At 38.7% G+C, this 23,878-nt stretch overlaps 1 pseudogene; it reads left to right on the top strand.

Annotated features, from left to right (window-relative positions):
* LOC140522773 (natural cytotoxicity triggering receptor 2-like) overlaps window positions 1-23,596 on the top strand; it is a 34,588-nt pseudogene extending 10,992 nt beyond the window's left edge.
* The last annotated feature ends 282 nt before the right edge of the window (window positions 23,597-23,878 follow it).

The raw sequence follows: 23,878 nt of genomic DNA, 5'->3' as shown, positions 1-23,878 counted from the left end.
TAGACTGTCTTGTGCAAGGAAGCCAGTGTCATTGGAATATAGGACACTTCAGGGGTGGGGGAGTAAGGGGTAAGAAGACTAAAAAGGTAGAGGGACCAGACTGTAAAGGGCTTTGAATGGCAAAGGATGGTACATTTTGTCCTGGAGGTGATAAGGAACCACTGGAGTTGACTGAATTTGGAGAGGGGTGGGGTTGGGGTGACATAATCAGACATGACAGCTGAGTGAAGGATGAACTGAAATGGAGGAAGTCTTGAGTAAGGGAGACCAACCAGCGGGTTACAGGCAGCTAGGTGGCACAGTAGATGGAGCACTAGGCTTGGAATCAGGATGACTTGTCTCCAGGAGTTCAAATCTGGCCTCAGATACTTACTAACTGAGAGACCCTGGCCAAGATACTTAATCCTGTTTGCCTCAGTTTCCTCACTTCTCAAATGAGAAGGAGAAAGAAATAGCAAACCATTCCAATGTTTTTGGAGGAAAGCCTCAAATGGGTCATGAAGAGTTGGAAATGACTCAAAACAAACTGAACAAAAGTTGATAATAAGGGATTACATTAGGGTAGTGAGAGTGTCAAAAGAGAGAAAGGGGTATATATATATTACATCTCTCATATATATATGAGAGACGTAATGAAGGTCAAATTAATAATGGTCTTGGTAACAGTTTAGGTATAACTGATGTGTGTGTGTGTGTGTGTGTGTGTGTGAGAGAGAGAGAGAGAGAGAGAGAGAGAGAGAGAGAGAGAGAGAGAGAGAATTAAGGATGACTCCTAGGTTATGAACTTCTGTACCTGGAAGGATTGTAGAGCCCTGTATAGTAATGAGGAAATTTGGAAATGGGGAGGGTTTGGGGAGAAAAACAATCCAGTGTTAGACATTTTGAGTTTGACATACTGTATTTCACCACACAATCATTACAGATTTAATGCCATTTTTTTAATAAGAAGTGGAGTGTGAACATTATATGAAGCTTTTAAAACATAATTGTGCCAGTGTACTTAAAAATTATTTATTACTAACATATCTTTGGTGCAAGATTAAACCCATAACGAGAAAGAAATGCTTTGCACATTAATGTATCTCTGGCAAACTGTATAGTTTAGCTACAGTAGGAAGATGCAAATCTTACCATATCACATGACTTACTTATGGCACCTTTGCCTGTCCACTTACTCCCTTTGTTACTGCAACTCCTCTTTGGGCTGAGTGACAATACCATTAGTGCTGCCGCATTCTAAACAAATCACACAGGTAGACATTCAGAAATATACTGACAATTCACTTGCACTGAGAAGTTTAGGCTGGCAATGTGGGAGTGATAATTGCATATGCATATACCACTGGTGAATACATTGCTACTCTGTTTACCTTTTAAGTGTCATGTCAAACAACATTACACCATGAGACGATTAGCCAATGAAAAGTTATAAACCAATTTCTGGACTGAAAACAAAAGGGTGCAACAATTATGTAGTAAAATACTGCATCTATGGATATCCAGTTTACGATGTCTAGTAGGCATTTGGAGATTTGAGTCTGGAGGCTGGGAGAGAAGTAAGGGATGGGTAAATAGATCTCAGAATCATTAGCATAGAGATGACAAATCCATGGGAGCTGATGAGATCATCAAGTGAAATAGTAGAAAAGGAAAAAAGAAGACAGTCTAGGATAGAGCACTTGGGAATGCTCACTATTAATGACTATAACCTGAACCAAAAGAAGGTAAATTTGGACAGCCAGAAGATACCCAGTTAACTTGGGTTTTACTGACTAGATCCCTCCCCTCCCCTCCCTTACTTTTCCCTCCCCTTCCCTTCCCTCCCATCCCTTTCCTTTCCCTTCTCCCTTCCCTTTCCTTCACCTTAAACCTACTGCACTCTGAAGCTCATACATTGGACAACACTAGGCCCCTGTCTAAGGGCTCTCTTCCAGACTCTTCTGGTTTAAGCATGATTATCAGTAGTAACTGTTGCTATTTCCCTCCCAGCCTGATGTCTTTAATTTTCTTTGACTCATTAAAGGAGCCATTCCTTGACTACAGGCCTATTCAATGAATGGGCATTACCTCATCCTGAGTGAGTACCTGAATAGACTTTGGCCTAAAGCGGCCAAGGTCACCTAGTGCATCCTGGGTCATCTATAGTCATGCTCATAAATATCTGGTCACTGGATTGAGGTGGCTCTGGAGAAGTGAGGCTGGTGACCTGCACAGCCCTCCCTCACTCAAAACAAAGTCAAGTGCAAGTCACGTCATCATTTCTGTGATGGCATGGTCTTCTTTGGCAATGAAGGATGAATACAACTAGGAAATGCTCACTATTACAGATTGTAACCTGGAAGAAGACCCAGCAAAGATGAGTATGAAGGAATGGTTTGACAGAAAGGAAGAGGATAAGATAATGTCTTAGCATTCTAGATGAAAGAAAATATCAGGAAATGAGGTGGCTGATGGTGTGAAAATTTCCTGAGAGGTCTAGGACTAAAGCAGAGGTCCAAATGCTCATTGTAAATAGTGTACTACATGATTGAACTTTTTAAGTTACTTCCATTGTGTATGACAGCTATAGAATTCACTGTGGATTCCTTGGGTTGGACTTGATTTAAATTCCCTAGTATGATTCCTATTGAATCATAAACTGTGTCATCTAATTTCCCAATATCCATTTAAGACAATTACACTTAGCACAGTACCTAGCACATGGGAGTAATATGTTAAACGTTTATTTAATGACTAAGGAAGCAACTAGCATGGTACCAGACACATAACAGTCACTTAATAAATGCTTGTTGAATGAATGGATGTGAGTGGGACATCTTGGATCTAGTTCTGGCTATACCACTAACTCCATGTGTTAGGAAAGGCACCTCCCCTTGCTTGGCTTCAGTATTCTCTTGCATAAAATGAGGAAAATGTACTAGATAACTCCAGTATTTTATATGTGACTCTATGACATCCCCAAGTATGTTTCCTAGGCATGTTCTCCTCCTCTGTTGCAGTTCCTCACTTCCCTCTCCTCTACCCTGCTCCTCAACATGGGGACACCAAAATTGGCACCAGCAGCTTCCCCCACCCTGATCTACTTTCTGGTTGATGGTCTCCCTCTCTCTCTGACTCCTAAGATGTCACCATAGAAATGCAAGAAGAGGATACTGAGGTCATCCAATATGCCTCAGTGATTCATGGAAGCCAGTTCAGCCTTGGAGATTCTATCTATGCCAACACACAGATCAGGCACAACCTGGGTTTGATTCCTATTCCCAGTGAGCCTGTGGAATATGCTAGCATTGCAAGAACTGGACACCCACTTCCCAAATAAATTTCCCCTCAGGAGTCAATGATGAGGGACTGGGTGGTCATTGAAGGACCTACTTAGTATAGAATCTCAATATTGGGACAGAAGACTTGGGAGGACATGGGAGAGAAAGTATGAGGAGACCTAGTTTCTGCCATTGAGATGGTAATAGTTTCACTGGGGACACTAAGGCAGAAAATGATTTGAGGCTAATTGAAAATTCAACATATTCATATATTAATGGTCCATTTAACTTATACTTTATAAACTAATTTCCCCATATTAACATGTTAATGGGCTAATTTACCCACCAAAAATTGATGGTGTATAATCCCAGCTGGGCCCTCTCTGCTGCACATCAGTTCTTCCTTGCTCAATCTATCTTTCAGTATATAAAGGATTCTAATTGAGCGGGTCCACTTATCCCTTCCCTATGCCCACCACCCTCAAGAATTAAGTAGTTCCATGTAAAAAAACTTGATTCCCTGAATGTGAGAACAGGGACTCTCAAGGCACTGAGAAGATGACAGTATTTTTCCAATGTCTGAGAGCCTTAGAAAAGAGGGGAAGAGAATGGCAGAGAGAAGTGACAAGAGGGGTTCTTCCCAGCTCGTAGAAAAATGAAAGAAGAGTCAGAGGAAGGAAAGAAGATGAATGAGAGAATACATGTTCAAATAGGGAAGGGTCCAGATTCCAAACCTAGACAGTTGTCTGTGACATCAACAGTTAACTCCACCCCAAGAATCTCCCTGTAACATCTTTTGGCAAGAACTAAGTCAACATAGCTCAGAAAGCAGCTTGTACTGAAGTGTTCTTGAGCTAATCTGGGGGGATACATATTATAAATGGGAATTTTCTGTAATTCTGTTGTCAGAGGTGTTTGTTATTATACAAGAATGCAATAAAGTCTGGGGTAATGTCACCCTTCCTTCCGTGTGAATACCTACCCACAAACCAAGGGAAATCTCTTCCCTGGAGAAAATAAAATGGTTTTGTGAATACCTCCTGGGCAAACATACTAGCTAATAACTATCCATGACTGAGTTCATTAAATTAAAAAGGGAACATTAAGCAACAGGTAATCTGCAACAAGTAAAAACCTGCAACCCGTACATTTCACAGTGAGCACAACCCTTTGGCACTGAGAGTGTGAAGAACTAATCTCTTCGTATCCCCATGGTGGGTGTCCTCTTATTATGATACCTGAGATCCCTAGGAACATAGGAAGCAAGAGAGGGTTGTGAAATCACTTGTAAGCACACTGCATAAGAAATATCAGAACTAGTTTTTATTGTTTGTTTAATCCTTCATTTAGTTAGGATGACCTAGTCCTCACCCTAGACTCGAACCCATCCTTCCAACCCTGCTGGGAAGAAGATGATGTCTTGTTCAGAAGACTAGACTATATCTCCAGTGTCTTCCAGTCAGTTAATCAATAAGTACTTGTTAAGCATCTCCTATGTGCCAGTGCACTGGGTGAAACACAATTCCAGATACCTAATTTGCTCTGTCATTCTCTTCAAGTTCTAGCTACGATTATGCAAATTAAAGTCCAAAATATTCCTCATAACTACCTTATGTTATACTCCCATAACATGTCACAGTGCATGGAACCTCAAAAGCCATAGTCAAGATATAACTCATCCACTCTTTCCTATTTTATTGAGAGAGCAACTAAGGTTTGGGAGGGTAATTTATTTCTCCAAGAACACCTAATTAGTCCATGTCATAGACTTGCTGAGGGGGGAAAAGGGTAGAAGAATCCAAGTCAACTAGGATTTATTAAGTACTGACTCTAGGTCAGGCACTGTGCTTAGCACTGGGAATACAAAGAAAGACAAAACACAGCCCCCTGTGCTGAAGGAGCTCACAATCTAATGGGAGAGAAAACATGCAAAAAACTATGTACAAAGAAGATATAGGCAATTCTGGCAGATATAGCAGTTAAGAAAGGTAGTTTGGCTTCAAACTGGTGCCTGAAAGAAACCAGAGAATCCTCAGGAGGTAGAGAATTCTAGGTGTGGGGGACAGCTAGTGAAAACACAAAGAGTCAAGGGTTTCCTATGTGAGGAAAAGTAAGGAGACCTAGGCACCCCAAATAAAAACTTTCTAGCTTCCCATGGAGCTGGTCCTGATTTCTCTCCCTTCCACGTGGAGACACTAAAGGTGTCTGCCAAATATAAGAAAGAAACACAAGAGTAGTAATTCCTGCATTTCACTTGCAGCTCTAGTCAGTATATAATAAGCAAACACCTACCTGTCTTCAGTGAGTTCCATTCACCAGGTCTAGATGAATCTGGTATCCAAGGATACCTAAAGAGCTAACAGAGTTAATTATTGAGCCATTGTATCAGGTATGTTTGAGAGCTCATAGAGAACACATGAATTACTGGAGGTCTGGAGAAAAAGAAATGTTACTCAATTTTCAAAAAAGGAAACTGTAGATTCTGCAAATTATTTAAGAGGTTATTCCTCAGTATCTGGAAAGGGAAGTGGGCATCACTAAGAACCAACACAGATTTCTCAAAAACAGGTCTGAGGGTCAAATAAACATGACAAGAAGTAGTTCGCCATGGCAGGTCACTATCACAGTTGGCTACAAAAGCTACCATGAAAGACCTCACTTCAAGAAAATATGAAAGACTGGAAGAACTTTGCACCTAACTACAGCCAACTATAAAATGAGTTGAAGGAAAAAAATAGCAAACCACTCCATTATCTTTGCCAAGAAAACCCCAAATGGGATCACAAAGAGTCAGACATGATTGGGAATAACTGAACAATAACCAGGGTGAGAAGAATGTGTTGGTTGTGTTTGCCAGGGGCAAGAAATTGTTAGGAACGGACTAAGTGTAAATTGAGTTCCTTTCTATAGGAGAATGTGTAAGTGCTAGAATATTTATCCATTCTCCTCATCATTAGGGAGGATGAAATATTTCCTGAAAGAATAGAATAATGTTTTCAATGTAAAATCAGGGAGAGTAGAAGAACAATCTGAAGAGGAAGAAAATTTTGACTTGTATCAAGAATGTAAAAGATGGATTAATGATATAGACGAGAATTGAAAGAACTATTTTATTCCTGGAGGTAATAATAAGTATGTAGATCCCAACAGAGAGGGAAGTTAGGCACTACTGGGAAGAATCAGGCTTAGAATTAGGGTCAGAGGATTGTGTGTATATATATATATATGTGTGTGTGTGTGTGTGTGTGTGTGTGTGTGTGTGTGTGTGTGTGTAAGTGCGTGTATGAATTTCCTTCTGAACATGGACAATGAAGAGATTTGTTTTGTGTATGTATATATAGATATACACACATACACATATACATATATATGCATACATAGATTTTTGTAACAAGGATTTTGTTTACCTTTCATCTTCAACTGGGGAGAGGGAGAGATGGATGATAAAAAACAAAATTTAATTTATTTTATTTTAATTTTTAATTTATGGAGTAAAACAAGCATTTACATAACATAGTATTATAAAAATGCACATGAAACTGACAATCTATTATGTTCATCTTGCTATTTCTTTAAAAAGAAAGAAAACATTTGGTTTTATCTTTTGAGAACTCATCTATCTGAAGTTTCTCTTTCTCATGTATCCTCTGCATGAATTCAAGCACGCTTCTCAGTCAAATCAGTCTCCCTAACAGTTCTCAGATCAAGGCAAAACTCTCCGGGAATTAAGGAAGAGAACCAAGGAGACTTCTGCCCCAAATCATCAGGCATCTGCCTCTAGCAACCTGATTTATTTGGCTGTGCCTATGCTAGGCATGGCCAAGACAGTATTGTGCTTTTAAAACTGGAATAACTAAGAGGTTAGATGGTAAATCAGAGGTCTATAAGTTTTCCTGGAATGGCATTGGTTTTATCACATACCCAAAGGCAATAGAAATATTTTTTCAAAGGAAATTTATTCTCCTTTATTTCTGGTGTTCATGATGTAAAAATGTGTGTATGTATGTATGTATGTATGCATGCATGTATAATTGAATGAATGAAAAAGAATGAGAAAGCAATTATGAATCACCTACTATGTGCCCAGTACTCTGCTAAGTGCAAGGGATACATATAAAAAAGAGAGGCACTTGGTGTTTCAATTGGGGAAGAAGACACATACAAGAGAATAGTAGCAAAGAAAGGAGATTTGGTCTGAGGAGTTACCAGGACCATGAGTTGATACATATGTGGTAGTTAAATGACAGAAGCTTTCCAAAGTTAATTATTTAATTATTGTGGCCCAGAGCATGGAACAGAAAATTATTTGCTTTTGTTTTTGTTTGGGGTGGAGCACTATGCCCACATAAACATATCAATATGGCAACATAACAAACAGCTGAGATGGACAGAGGGATGGGATGTGGAGGTGAAATATAATTATGTTTTTGTTCAGTCATGTCTGAGTCTTTGTGATCCCATTTGGAATTTTCTTTTGCAAAGATAATGGAGTGGTTTGCCATTTCCTTCTCCAGTTTGTATTACAGATGAGGAAACTGAGGCAACACAGGGTTAAGTGACTTAACCAAGGTCACACAACGGGTAAGTGTCTGAGAATGGATCTGGACTCATAAAGATGAGTCTTCCTGATTTCAAGCCTAGTGTTCTATTCACTGCATCTCCTCACTTTCTCATATGACAATGAGTGTTTGCTAAAGAAAACACCTCATCAGGAAGATCATTGAAGCTTATGTTTCGATATCTGTTTCACAGATGGAAGAAATGTAGAAATTCCTCTGAAGAACTCAATAAGATCTAAATTTAAGTCAACATGTATGTACCTCAACATGAGGTACATACAGCATTGGAACTACATTGGGGGGAAAAAGTGCACAGAATCTTAACAGACAAAAAAATAACTGTTGACTGATGCGTCATGTCTTAATCAGGTATTTGTGTACAATCTAATCAAAGGTAAAAAGCAACACTAATCTAGAAAGGTAAAGATCAGAAGACATGATATGGTAGAAGTTATGCAAGTGAGGCAGTGTCATGGATGGAGTGTTGAGCCTGGAGTTTGGAAGACTTGTGTTTAAATGCAATCTCAGACATTGTCTAGCAGTGTGATTCTGGGCAAACCAATTAACCTCTGTCTGCCTCAATTTTCTTAACTGTAAAATGTGAATAATTATACCACATCACAAGGTTGTTACGCAGATCAAATGAGAAATCATTGGTAAAGCATGAAATATGGTGTATGACACATAGTAGGTGCTTAAGAAGTGCTTGATCCTTTTCCTTTTCCAACTGCAATAGCTCCAACTTGGCTCATTCAAATAAGCCAACAACGCTAAAAAGTGGGAAATGGAACAAAGAAAAGTCATTGACATGAACTAACACCATTTGTTAGAAATTCAAAACAATCACCTGTATGAGTTCAAAAGAGCCCAGAAATTGACCCAGTCAGCAAGCATTTGAGTTAGGTGCCAGGCAAAGAGCCATGGAAAGCAGAGGCAATGTTCATTTTCAAAATCTTACAGAGGAGGAGAGTGGAATGAAAATTTATGTTATGCACTTGGAAAACCTTAAGGAGCTATATGTTATTATTATTATTATTATTGGCGCAATTGACTCAAAAAATGAGTAGTAGGAAAAAACCTGAATTTCCAGAAAGTATACTGAAAGAATCATGTTGTAAAAAGATTAAAAATTTAATATTACCTCTCATTTCTTCTGTATTTATTTCTTCTGTATTGATTAGTTTAAAGGTATGGTTGAAAGGGAATGTTCTTCTAATTCCTACAGTTAGTTCCTGTACCATCTGCTTTTTTTCTGCAAGTCCCAATTATCTTAACTTAGTGCCATTCTGTCAAAAGAAAAGTTGTCTGTCCCTGTAGAATTAGGGGAAGTTTGATCTTCCCCAAGGCTTCAACTAATCTAATGGTTCTGGTCTCCTAAGCAAATCATAAGAGGCAGATGAGAGAGGGGCATGATTAGCAATACCTGAATGCCAACCCATTTTACCCAGTGTAGCCAGTTGTAATGTTCTCCAACTACCTAGACCCTCTTCTGTCTTGCAAGTCAATAAAGAAGATCCACTTCTTATCGTGGTCAATGGCCTTGCTGAGGTGGCCAGTCTGACCACTTTGTTAACAGTTATATGTATCCCTGTTAATAAACTAATTATACTTTAAAGCCTGTACTTCTGTTTACCTTCATTGCCTTTACTTGCCACAAGATAAACCAGATCATTCCAAGAACATTTAAAAATGAAACTAGGAGAGATGAGAGATGAGGGAACAGATCTGTCAGCATTTCCAGGATATAACTATTTTCTTAAGCAATTGTGGAACCACAACTTTTGGACTGTAAGCCTTTCATTCCTGCTCTAGAAATGGCACTAACACAGGTCAAATACAGTAGGAAGCTCCTGCATAGATGACACAATTTTGAGGGTACTGAGGATCTAATTACAAGATACCTCAAAGAAAGGAAAATCCCGAATGATTAAAAAATGACCAAAAATTACTTATGGAAAAAAGTGTGCTTCATCAACTTGCAACTTTTATATCCAATTTCTCACTCTATAGAATTTCTATGGCATGATTTATATTTGTATATGAAATCGATACCAATTTACTGTATCAACAAGGCTAGGTAAGCTTCTCCAAAAGATATTCTATAGCAGTCCACATCTTTGGAGTATATGCCCAGTACTGAGCTCACTGGCTCAAAGTGTATGAACAGCTTCAGAACTTTTCTTACTTAATTCCATTTCCCCCTAGAGTCCTTCCACCAATGCCATTTCTTCTTTTTTCACCTTTCCCCATAAACTATAGCTCATGTACTGCTAAATATTCTGAGCTTATGTAGACCAGGAGAATCTCTGGGGACCTGATTTGACCAAAGACTTTTTTTCCCTTTTGAATCATTCCTTGCACCTGAAGTCCTCCAGGAAAATCTGTAAATGGATTAATTGTACTGTTCATGCCTGGATTTCCCTAAATGTTATATAATAAGATGTTTATATTCAATAGAAAATATGGTTTGAGGGTATGGGACAGTCTTTTTTCATCCCCAAAGAAAGTCAGTATACTCACAAGACTCATAGATGCAGGGAAATAAACAACTCAATGCTCAATACACTGGAGAGTAAACATAATCTGGGAGCTGCTGCACTCTCTTTATTTCAGATCTATACTATCTGAACAACCTATGTCAATAACAGAGATGGTTGGCAAGGTCCAGACCTCTTCCCATCCCTCCCATTAAATGGCTCCAGATATTCAGCTTCACAGCATTTGTCTGTTAGTGAATTCTTTTCTAAGAAGCACATCATTCATTCTCTGTCTGGGAAGTCAGTGCCTGAAAATTTGAACTTCGGAACTCTCAAATGTGGAGCTACCCATAAGGCAATTCCCCAAACAGACACTTTGCAGGAGACCTCTATTCTCTGGCTATGAGGATTGAGACCAGATCATGTTGCCTAGAAATTCCAAAATTCTCCCTCCCATACTACATAACAGGTTGAAATTGAGTAGTGTCCTTTAACTACTCTCTTAAGCTTCATGAAGCACATGATCATCCCTGCCATGGGCTTCTGAAGGAGCAGATTCAATCTTCCAGTGGTTTCCTTATCATGCTACTCTCTGACCTGTGGTAAGAAAACAAAACGGTAGAAGGAAATCAGGAACCAAAGATCTAAGAACTCTCTTATCAGGTCACCAGGACTCACAGACTATTTGCTTCCCTCCCAAGCTTCCAATAACCATTTGTGGTGGGAACAGAAGGAAATTCTGGCCAGAAATAGCAGTCTCTCTGTTATGATGTTTTCTGGAAATGAGAAATAGAGACAGAGAGAGACAGGCAGAGATAAGCAGAGATAGAAAGAGAGACAGAGAGAGAGGGAGGAAAAGAAATAGACAGAGATAGGGAGACAGAAGCAGAGATAGACAGGCAGATACATAAACATTAGAAACTGTGACAGAGACAAAGAGAGGGGGAATTTGACCAGCTTCTTTTTCTAAGGGATGGTCAACTCTTCCAAGAGTGTCTTGAAGATAGTCCTAGTTACTGTCAATCAGCTTTCAAAGTTGTCGTGCTTATCTGTGCTTCTTTTGAACTTTGCTTCCATTTTCTTCTCAGTATTTATTTGTCAATATATTTATTCATTTTTTAATATATATAATTAATTATTTTTCAGTTTGCAACATTCACTTCCACAAGAATTTGAATTCCGTTCTCCCCCATCTCTTCCCATGCCCCGTCCCAGGATAGTGTGCACCCCATCCATTCCTTCCTCCAGTCTGTCCTTCCTTCTATCACCCTCCCTTCTTCCATCCCCCTCCCCTCTATGTTCTTGTAGGGCAAAATAGATTTCTATACCCCATTGCCTGTATATTTTGTTTCCTGGTTGCATGCAAAAACAATTTTTAATATTCATTTTTAAAGCTTTGGGTTCCATATGCTCTCCCTTCCTCCTTCCCCACCCACCCCCATTGAGAAAGCAAGCAATTCAATATAAGTCCTACATGTGTAACCATGTAGGTTATGTTCCATAACAGTTATGTTGTGAAAGACTAACCATATTTCCCTCTGTCCTATCCTGCCCTCCATTTATTCCATTCTCTCCCTTGACCTGTCCCCCCTGCAGTAGTGTTTGCTTCTGATATTCCTCTCTCCAGTTCTCTGTCCCTTCTATTATCTTCCCCCTCCTGTCCCCTTCATCCCTGCCTTCTTTCAGGGTAAAATAGATTTCTGTACCCAGTTGAGTGTGTGCCCTCCTTAAGCCAAATTCCATGAGAGTAAGGCTCGCTTATTCCCTTTCATTTCCCTCCTCTTTCCTTTCATTGTAGAAGCTCTTTCTTGCCTTTTTTATGTGAGATTATTTGCTACATTCTAGCTCTCCTTTTCTCTTACTCCTAGTACATTCCACACTACAGTAAATTTTATTTTTTAGGTATTCTCCCTTTATATTCAGATCATTCTGTGCCCTCTGTCTGTGTGTATGTGTATGCATATATGTGTATGCATATATGTGTATATGTATATTTGTATATTATATATATATACACACATACACTCATGTACATACACATAACCTTCACATATACATATATAATATACTTATACATACATACCCATACACAGTTACATTTATATACGTATATATATATATATATATATATATATACATACATACATACATATATGGTATATGTGTGTGGGGGGGTATCCCCTCTAATAGTCCTAATACTGAAAAAGATCTTATGAGTTACAAATATCACCTTTCCTTTCTCCTGTGATTCAGTGCCTGGAAGCCTGCTCTGTTGCTCTAGAATTTGTCTAGAGTCCTTCTCCACAGGTATCTTAAGGTTTTCAAGGGGAGAGCTCCAGCAAGTCCATGTCTCCACTCCACCATCTTGGCTCCTCGGTATTTATTTTTTAAAAAGATCCCTCTTTCCTTTCTTTTCTTGCCTTCTTCCTTGCTTTCTTTCTTCCTTTTTTTCCTTCTTTTTTCCTTCTTTCTACCTCTCTTTCTTTTTTGTTACCCTTCCCTTATCCCTGTTACCATCTCACCACTACCCTCTACCCATTGGGGGAGGTAAAGCCCTTACAGAAAATGTTAATAGTAAAGCAAAAATAAAATTCCTGTATTGTCTGTAACTGAAAAAGATATGTCTTATTCTGCATTTTTAGTTCATCATCTCTCCATCAATAGGTGAGAAGAATATGTCATTATCAGCTCTCTGAAATCATAGTTTAACATTGCATTGATCAAAGTTCTCAAGTCTTTCAGTTTCTTTTCTTTGTATTCTTGCTTTTACTACATAAATTATTCTCCTGATTCTGCTCACTTCACTCTCTGTTGGTTTATACAAATCTTCCCAGGTTTCTCTGGAACTATCCCTTTCATTATCTTTTATGATACAGTAATATTCTATTACATTCATATTCCATAATTCTTTGTACTATTCTCCAATAAATGGTTGTCTCCTTAGTTTCCAGTTTTTGCTATTACAAAAAGAAGGCTAACTGTTTTTATATATGTGGGTCTTTTGCTTCTTTTTTTGATCTCCGTGGGGTATAGCAAACCTAAGTACTAGTTTGGATGAATCAAAGAATATGCACAGTTTATTGACTTTGGGGTGGGGGGAATAGTTTGAAATTGCTATCCAAAATGTCTGGTCCAGTTCACAGCTTGGCCATCAATGTATTTGTGCCTCTCTTCCTGGTGGGATTGGCAAGGGGGGAATTTGGGGACACCCCCCCCCAAAGACCAGAGTACTGGAAAGGGCTGTCTGGAATGAATTTGAGGACCCAAGCATTCTTGAAGTCAAGGTGGTAAAGATTTATTGTTATGCTTTTCAGGGGGCAAGAGGTCATAGGGAACCTGTGATCTAAAAGGGGTACATTTAAAGTTTATATAGGATAAACTGCAGTAAAACATGTGTGAAATATACTATCTAGGTGATTCAAGATGGGATTTGGGAGTGGATAAGGAGTGGTCAATTCTTAAAGGAGCATGTACTTTTAATATCCATTGCACAGGTATTCTACCCAGAGTTCACTGGGAAGTAACTCAAGGGGGAAGCTTACATGGAGGTGGGTTTTAGACCTGCAACATCACTAAGTCAACTAATGATCAGGGTCGGCTGAGAAATACCCAGGCTACTCTCCATAACTATCTTATTTTGACAAGAGAAACTTAATTGAGTATACATATGTCTAAGTCTAGGGTGCACATAATGAGGAGTACAGGATGCATATGATAGTCCAGAGAGTATTAGATATCTTTATGAGCCAGTACACAGCCAGTTCAAATGAACAAATTCTATAGGTACAGCTGTCTATTGTATCAGAAAGAGAGATAAATGTTTGGCTACCACATGCTAGAGGTGGGGAGAAACTGACAGGGACAGAGTTGTAAAGCTAGGAAGAAATGTGATTTTGGAATTGGGGTCCAAGAACAGGTACCCAAGCACCCTATCACTTCTACATCCCCTCCAACAATTATCATTTTTGTCATGTTTTCCAATTTGGTAAGTCAGAAGTAGAATCTCAGAGTTGCTTTAATTTGCATTTTCCTATAAGTGATTCATATATGTGATCATTGATAGTTTGAATTTCTTCCTTTGAAAATTGTTCATATCCTTTCACAATTTATCTATTGGGAAATGATTTTGCTCATATAATTTGAATCAGTTCCACGTACATCTTAGAAGTAAGATTTTATCACAGAAACCTGAAGCACAGTTTTCCAATTTCCTCTTTTTCTTCTAATTTTAATGGTATTGATTTTGCAGGTGAAAAGATTTTTAAATTATGGAATCAAAATTGTCCAAATTTTTCTTCTGTTATTCTCTCTATCACTTGTTTCATCCTGAATTATTCACCTATCAATCTATTCTGAAGTTAATGTCTTCCTTGCTCCTCTAATTTGTTTTTGATGTCACATTCAGTATCTCTTCCTAGCTCTTCTGTGTTTAATTGGTGAAAGAAATGATGATGAAAAGTGAAAATTTATTTTATATACTGTAAAATTGCTGAATTTATTATTTCAATTAATTTTTAGTCAATTCCCTAGGGTTCTTTAGATAAACAAGGACATCTGTAAACTTGACTGTTTTCTTTCCTTGTATTCTATGCTTATTCTCTCAAATTATCTTTATTGTTTTATGAATATAAGTAGCATTTCAAGAACCATGTTAAATAGTAGTTGTGATAATGGGCATCTTTGCTTTATACCTTATTCTTTTTTTTTTTTGAATGACTTAGGAACAGAATTAAGAATATCTTTTCTTCCTAACATATAATGCTTACTTTGGTTTTAGGTAGATATTATTTAACATGTTAAGGAAAAGTCCATTTATTCCTATTCTTAGTGTGTAAAGCAAGTGTTGGATTTTGTCAAAAGCCTTTGCAGCATCAAGTTTTGGCAAGAAGGTATTGCAGTAGATAGACATAAGGACTTGGAATCAGAGTGAATTGTCCTCTGACAAATACCTGGGTGATTTTCTTTTATTACTTATCATTATTTTTGCTATTTTATCATTATTATCATGTATTTAATTATTATTATTTTATTATTTCTTGAAATATAGCATCTACATTTTTTCGTAAACATTGCTGATCATGATTTTCAGGTAGTCTGATGACATTTTTTCATCCATCTGATCTGTTTAGTCATCTCTCCGAGCTCAGTTTCTGGGCTAAGAAATTGTGCTTGAGTCAAAATTTATTTTGTGCTCCTGGATAGTGTGAAAAGGTCCTGCTTGAGCTTGAGTTCAGTAGGTACCACATTCTGTAGGAATTATCTTTCTTTATCTCCTGCTGTGGTAGAGGTCCAGGATGAATAATGTTGGTTTAGGCAAAGGATACCTGAATCCTGAGCTGGTTATGGGTTACCAGGATGCTGCATTGGATGCACGCTGTCTAGATACTAATCTAGCAGATAGGGAACCAGGTCATCCTATGCTGGGTAAGGAACTGGCCCTGTCTCTTGCTCAGGAGTATGAATCCCCTAGGTCACTTCACTCTGAGTACAGCTAAAGTCTTTTTTCTGATGGACTATTTCACACTTCACCTGACATCTATTCTATCTTCTCTCTACTCTGTGCTTCTATAGGATTCCAGCAGTCTTTTTGTAATACTAGATTAAATGGAAGAGTTTATAGTTTTGATTTTCTATATCCTCATTCCTCTTTAAAGAAATACTGAGTTGTTTGTGGTAGATCTGGTCTCCTATAGACTCTAATACACAATTATCTTCCCAAAAGTTCTCTTCCACTGCTTTTCAGCATTCTGTAAGGGTGTTTTGTTTTTAAAACAAAATTTCTAATGTAATTGGTGCAGAGGGATACCTCGCTTATACAGATCCATAACTTCTTTGCAATTTAGCCTTTAAAAAGTTAACTGGGGCACTGAGAGGTTCAAACATTTGCCCATGGTGACACAAGAATAATGTGTGAGTGTGGGCACAGCTAAATGGCACAATGGCGTAGAGCACTATGGCTGATATCAAGAGGAACTGAGTCCAAATCCAGCCTCTGACACTTATGAACTGTGACCCTGGGCAAGTCACTTAACCTCAATTATCTCCAAAAAAAAGGATGAGTCAGGACTTAAATTCAGTCCCTTTTCACTATGAGGCCAGTGAAATATTGAAATGTGAAATATTCCATGCTGCTTCTTTGTGTCCTAAGTACTATTGAGACACTATTCACAATCTTCCAGTATCTTCTCTATGTTATTGCAAATTACACAGCCCTCCCTCACTGAAAACAAAGTCAAGTGTAAGTCATATCCTCATTTCTCTGTCATGCTCTTCTTCAAAAATGAAGGATGAACACAACAGCAAATCTCTCTTTGTCTATATGCTGATTCTGTTCTGTCTACAAATTTATGTCCCATCCCTCTATCTGATCTGACCATTCTTCCTGCTATCAACCCAGATCTTCATTTCATGGCTAAACTTCTTGAGAAAGCCATCTACACCTGCTGCCTCCAGTTCATTTCCCCTCAATCTTTTACAAACCTTTTAGAGATTGGCTTCTGACTGCATCATTCAAGGCAAAGTACCTTCACCAAAGTTACAAATAAACTATCTCTTTTAAAAAATATATTTATGGGTGGAACCAAGATGGCAGAGTAGAAGAAAGAACCGGATGTAGCTCCTCCCCTCCCATACAATACCTGTAAAAAATGACTCTAAACAAATTCTGGAGCAGCAGAAGCCACAAAACGACAGAATGAAAGAGGTTTCCAGCCCAAGACAGCCTGGAAGGCCAACAGAAAAGGTCTATACCACCATGCCCAGAGCGGAGTGTAGCCCAGACTTGACATGTGGCATGGTAGGGACAGGACTGGAGCAGGCTTCAGGGCAGGGTATCGTGGGGAGCAGCTGTGGTTCCCAGATTTTTCATCCCCAAAACACCAAAGACAGCTTCAACGGTCAGTAAGAAAGCTCTTTCACCTGGGTGAGAGGGGATCTGGCCCCAGGATCGGACCCAGGTCATCAACAGCCACTGCAGCAACAGCATCCACTTTTGGAGCCCTCAGTCTAAAGACCCTGGGGGAATTCAGTGCCCTGATCTGGATGGCAGTCCTGGGGTGGTGAGGAACACTGGCATGGTGGAGCTGGTGGAGGCTCTGGAGAAGGAATCCTACTCACAGATCTTGGGCAGAAAAGAGTACTTGTGGTTGCTCCAAGACCAAAGCACAGGTCAGGAGAGGAGTAAACTCCTCTCTCTTGATTGAGTCACCATGGAGAAACTGAGAACTTACAGGTCCCTAGAGCATATGCTTCACTTGACAAAGGATTCAAAAATCAAGTAACTGGCTGGAAAAATGCTCCCAAAACGGATGAAAAATATGACTATAGAATGTTACTTTCTTGGTGAACAGGTATTTTCTTTCATCCCTTTGGATGAGGAAGAACAAAGCATACTATCACAGGAAGACATAAAAGTCAAGGTTTCTGAATCCAAAACTCCTCAAAAAATATGCAGTGGTCTCAGGCCATGGAAGAACTCAAAATGGAATTTAGGAAATCAAGTAAGAGAAGTAGAGGAAAAATGGGGAAGAGAAATGAGAGTAATGCAAGAAAATCATGAAAAGCAAGTCAACAGCTTGCTAAAGGAGACCCCAGAAAATGCTCAAGAAAATAACACCTTTAAAATAGACTAACCCAAATGGCAAAAGAGATCCAAAAAGCTAATGAGAAGAATGCTTTAAAAAGCAGAATGAGTCAAATGGAAAAGGAGGTTCAAAAACTCACTAAAGAAAATAGCACTTTAAAAATTAGAATGGAGCAGATGGAAGCTAATAACTTTATGAGAAACCAAGAAATTATAAAACAAAGGCAAAAGAGTGAAAAAATAGAAGACAATGTGAAATATCTCAATGGAAAACAACTGACCTGGAAAATAGATCCAGGAAAGATAATTTTAAAATTATTGGCCTACTTGAAAACCATTATCAAAAAAAGAGCCTAGACATCATCTTCCAAGAAATTATCAAGGAAAACTGCCCTGCTATCAGGGGGCAAAAACAGAAATTGAAGAAATCCACCAATCACCTCCTGAAAGAGATCCCAAAAGAAAAACTCCTAGGAATATTGTAATCAAATTCCAGAGTGCCCAGGTCAAGGAGAAAATATTACAAGCAGCCAGAAAGAAACAATTCAAGTATTGTGGAAATACAATCAGGATAACACAGGATTTAGCAGCTTCTACACAAAGGGATCAAAGGGCTTAGAATATGATATTCCAGAGGTCAAAGGAAATAGAATTAAAACCAAGATTCACCTACTCAGCAAAACTGAATACAGTACTTCAGGGGAAAAATGAAATTTCAATGAAATAGAGGGCTTCTAAGCATTCTTGTTGAAAAGACTAGAGCTGAATAGAAAATTTGACTTTCAAATACAAAATTCAAGAGAAACATGAAAACCTAAACAGGAAAGAGAAGCCTTAAGGAACTCATTAAAGTTGAGCTGTTTACATTCCTACATAGAAAGATGTTATTTGTAACTCATGAGACCTTTTTCAGTATTAGGGTAGTTAGAGGGAATATGTATATGTAGGTATGTATGGGTATGTGTGTATGTGTATATTATATATGTATAGGTATGTATAAGTACATGGGTGTATGTGTGTCTATGTATGTATGGATGGATGATAGGTGTGTATGTGTGTATATATACATATATATCATATCTATACATATATGCACATAGACAGAGGGCACAGGGTGAGTCAGTTATGAAGGGAGAATACCTAAAAATAAAATTTACTGTTGAATGCAATATACTAGGAGTAAGAGAAAGGGAGAGGTAGGATGTAGCAAATTATCTTATATAAAAGAGGGAAGAAAGAGATTTTACAATGGAGGGGAAGAGGGGGGAGATGAAAGGAAATGATTGAGACTTATTTTCATGGGATTTGACTTAAGGAGGGAATAACACACACTCAACTGGGTATGGAAATCTATTTTACCCTGCAGAAAGGTAAGGGAGAAGGAGAGAGAAGATAATGGAAGGGACAACAAACTGGAGAAAGGGATAATGAGAAGCAAACACTACTGTGGGAGGACAGGTCAAGTGAGAGAATGGAATAAATGAAGGGCAGGAAAGGACAGAGGGAAATGTGGTTAGTCTTTGACAACATAACTATTATGGTAGTGCTTTGCATTGTTACATATGTATGACCTATATTGAATTGCTTGTTTTCTCAATGAGGGTGGGTAGGGAGAGAGGGAGAGAATATGGAACTCAAAGCTTTAAGAATGAATGTTAAACATAATTTTAGCATGCGACTGGAAATTAAGATATACAGGCAATGGAGTACAGAAATCTAATTCGCCCTACAGGAAAATATAGGGGAAAGGGGATAGAATAAGGCTGGGTAATAGACTGGAGGAAGGGGTGGATAGGGTGCATGCTGTCCTGGGGTGGGGAGTGGGGAGAGATGGGGAGAAAATTTTGAATTTACATTCTTATGGAAGTGAATGTTTAGAACTGAAAAATAAATTATATATTTAAAAATATTTACTTTTAACGTTCTTTTCTTTTTAAATTTTGAGTTCCAAATTGTCTCCCTCCCTCTCACACTCTCTCACACCCTTTAAAGAGGCAAGTAATGTGATATCAATATTATATATGATATAATGCTAAACATATTTCCATATTAGCCGTATTTTTTTTAAAAAAAAGCAAAAATGTGAGAAAATTGTACTTCAAATTTTACTCAAAGTTCATTAGTTCTGACTCACGAGATGCATAGGATTTTTCATGATGAATTCTTTGGAAATGTCTTGGATCATTGTATTGATCAGAGTAGTCAAGTCTTTCACAGCTGATCATCATTATAACCTTGCTGTTTATCTCCTGTTTCTTTTCACTTTTCTTATAGCACAATAGTGTTCTATCACACTCATATGCCACAACTTGTTCAGCCATTCCCCAATTGATGAGCATTCCTTTTACTTAAAAATTCTTGCCACCACAAAAATAGCTGCTAAATAATATTTTTGTACATATAGTCCCTTTTCTTTCAAAAAAATCTCTTTTGAATACAGACCTGTAGTGCTATTTCTAGGTCAAATGGTATCCACAGTTTTCTAATCTTTTGGGCACAATTTCTAATTCTTCTCTACAATGGCTGGACCAGTTGACTATTCCACTGGCAGTTTATTGGTATACCTATTTTTCCCTCATCCCCTTAAGAATTTGTTATTTTTGATAGGTGTGAAATGGTACCTCAGAGTTTTTCTTTAAATTTGCATTTCTCTAATCAGTAGTGATTTTAACAATACATAAAATATAATTATAGGGGTCAGAGTCAAGACTGCAGAATAAAAGCAGGGACTTTTCTCAGCTCTCCCCCAATGCCCTACAAATACCTGTAAAAATGATTCTAAACAAATTATAGATCTACAGAACCCAAAAAATTACAGAGTGAAACAAATCTGCAGCTCAAGAAAACTGAGAAAGTCAACAGAAAGGGTCTTTCACACTGAACAAGGAGCAGAGTACAGTCCAGTGTGGGCCCCACTGGCACAGAAGGGTTGGAGCAGACCTCAGGAGATTGAATCATTGGCAGTCGTGTCAGTTTCCAGGCTTTCCAACCCACAAATGCCAGAAAGATCAGTGGGAAAACTCTGTGGGACCTGAGTGAAAAAGGAGCACTGTGGTCTGGCCAAGTATGGTCCCAATCCCAGGGCTGTAGTGGTGGTGGTGACTGGGACATGCATCTGTCACAGTAACAGCACTGGCACTGGCAGAGGCTGCATCCAGAGCTCTGGGTCTACAGACTGTGGGGGATGAAGCAGTTGATACAAAATCCCTGAAACCTGGGATAGTACACCCACACCCACCAACACCCCCACTGGAAACAGAGTCCTGCCTTGACAAATGGTTAGAAAGTCAAGTGCTTGGCTGGGAAGTGAAGCAAACATCCAACTATAGAATCTTACTTTGGAGACAGGGAAGATCAGGACATACAACCAGAGGAAGACGGCAGAGTCAAAGCTCCTACATCAAAAGCCTCCAAGAGAAATATGCATCAGTCACAGGACACGGAGAAACTCAAAAAGGATTTTGAAAATCAAGTAAGAGAAGTAGTGGAAAAACTGGGAAGAGAAATGAGAGTGATTCAATAAAATCCTGAAAAACAAGTCAAGAGCTTGTTAAAGGAGGCCTAAAAAAATACTGAAGAAAATAACACCTTAAAAATAGACTAACCCAAATGGCAAAAGAGGTTCAAAAAGTCAATGAGGAGAAGAATACCTTAAAAAGTAGAACTGGCCAAATGAAAGAGGTGGTCCAAACATTCACTGAAGAAAATTATTCCTTCAAAATTAGGATGGAGCAAAGGGAAGCTAATGACTTGATGAGAAATCAAGAAATTATAAAACAGAACCAAAAGAATGAAAAAGTAGAAGACAATGTGAAATACCTCATTGGAAAAACCACTGACCTGGAACATAGATCCAGGAGAGATAATTTTAAAATTATTGGACTACCTGAAAGCCATGATCAAAAAAAGAGCCTAGACATCATGTTTCAAGAAATTATCAAGGAAAATTGCCCTGCTATCAGGGGGTAAAAATAGAAATTGAAAGAATTCACCAATCACCTCTGGAAAGAGATCCTAAAAAGAAAACTCTTAGGAACATTGTAGCCAAATTCCAGAGTCCCCAGGTCAAGGAGAAAATATTGCAGGCAGCCAGAAAGAAACAATTTGAATATTGTAGAAATGTAATCAGGATAACAAAAGATCTAGTAGCTTCTATATTAAGGGATGAGAAAGCTTGGAATATAATATTCCAGAGGTCAAAGGAGAATCACCTGTCAAGACAAACTGAGTATAATACTTCAGGGGAAAAAAGTGGATATTCAAAGAAATAGGGAACTTTCAAGAATTCTTGATGAAAAGAGCTGAATACAAAATCTGACTTTCAAATATATGCATCAAGAGAAGCATGAAAAGATAAACAGAAAAGAGAAATCATAGCAGACTTATTGAAGCTGAAGTGTTTCCATCCCTACATGGAAAGATGATATTTGTAACTCATGAGACCTTCATACATGCTAAAGTCACAAAGTACAGAGAAGTGGTAATCACTGAATTCCTACTAAAGGATGTCTTGTGTTTCTTCTCTCCCCTTCTCCCCCCTTAGTGTCTAAACTCAAATGCCCTCTTTGTTCTTTTATTCTCTAAATCCTCCAGCCTAATACTATTCCCTGGAGGAGTCAGGGAGGCCACCTCTTCTTCACCCTCAATCCATTAACCCTTTATAGTGGGCATACAGTGTACCAAATGTGAATAGCACCTGAGGAGGATTCCATCAGTAAGTCAGTCAAGGACCTACTGTATACTGTATACTCTGCTGAGCTCTGAGAAAGGAAAAGAAAACCTCTGGTCTCAAGGAGCTCACAGAAAAATGGAAGAGACAATATGAAAACAATTCCCTAGAAAAACCAACATACAGGATAAATTATGTAGGAGATAACACACACAGGAGATAATTAGCAGAGGGAGTAAAGGGAACCTGTACAGATGGAACTGAGGGTTAGACCTAAGGGTCACTCACCCCACCACCACACTGAGTTCCTGTGCCTATACCCCTGTTTTCTTGTTTATCTTTCTCCCATAGTCCTCCACACCCTTTCATTTTCTCCAATTCCTCAGTTATCCAAGTACTATGTGGGCTCATTGTGGCCAAAGGCCTGGTCTTCACAGCTCTGGTTGTTCTGTTGGGCAGGTGCAGTGACCCAGGTGAGTAGGAACACTTGACCTGACTTCATTTTAAATGCACAAGATAGAAGAGAATTCCCAGACAGAAGCAGTTCCCTGAACTCCAGGCTCTGAAGGAAAGATGCCCAGGGATTTCTAAAAGTCTCATTCTTGGAGCTAGACTCTGAGGTGTTATGATTGAGAATTTCTTGAAAAGCCAACAGTAATAAATAAATACAAAGGAAATGTGACCCTAAATATAGGTAGCTGGAATTTCTGGTATTTCCCTGGAGGCTGTGAGCTGGAGGCCTTGTGGAGGCGTTGCTGGACACACAGTGAGCTTGTATCCCCAAAGGAGTGGGAAGGAGGAAGGATAATGAGAAAGTGAAAATGGAAGCTTGTTCATTTTTTTCTGCCATTGATTCTGCCCCTTTGGCTAGGGTCTCTACCTAGACCTCATTTTTGATGGATTTGTGTCAGGCTTTAGGGGAAAAAGGAATAATTTCAGGCTAAAGGACAATGGAGAAAAACTTATTAACTGAACTTATTTCTCTTATTTCCTCAGAGAAAGGGAGGAGCCACTCTGAGCTTTCTCAAGAACAAAATGACCTGAAATGAAATGAATTCATTGCAATATACATCCCAGTCTGATGCATGTTCCTGCCATCCTGAGTATGGCCCAAGCCAAAGGCAATGTGAGGATTTCCCTATCAGAACAAGAAATCCAGTCACAATCCCCGTGCTGATTTCCTGCCCACATCCATGAAGCCCTTTGTTTGCCCTTTCACCTCTGAGTGGACCTCAGAGCTCACCCTTTTTTCCTCTTATGATGAGAAACAACCCATGTCTGCTCCTGGCATTCTTGTTGCTCTGTCAATGGGTTAGTCTCTTTCTCTTGAG

Source organism: Notamacropus eugenii, chromosome 2, assembly GCF_028372415.1.
Source record: "Notamacropus eugenii isolate mMacEug1 chromosome 2, mMacEug1.pri_v2, whole genome shotgun sequence".
Taxonomy (NCBI): Eukaryota; Metazoa; Chordata; class Mammalia; order Diprotodontia; family Macropodidae; genus Notamacropus; species Notamacropus eugenii.
Note: the sequence above shows the minus strand (reverse complement) of the source record. Positions and strands in the feature narration are given on the sequence as shown.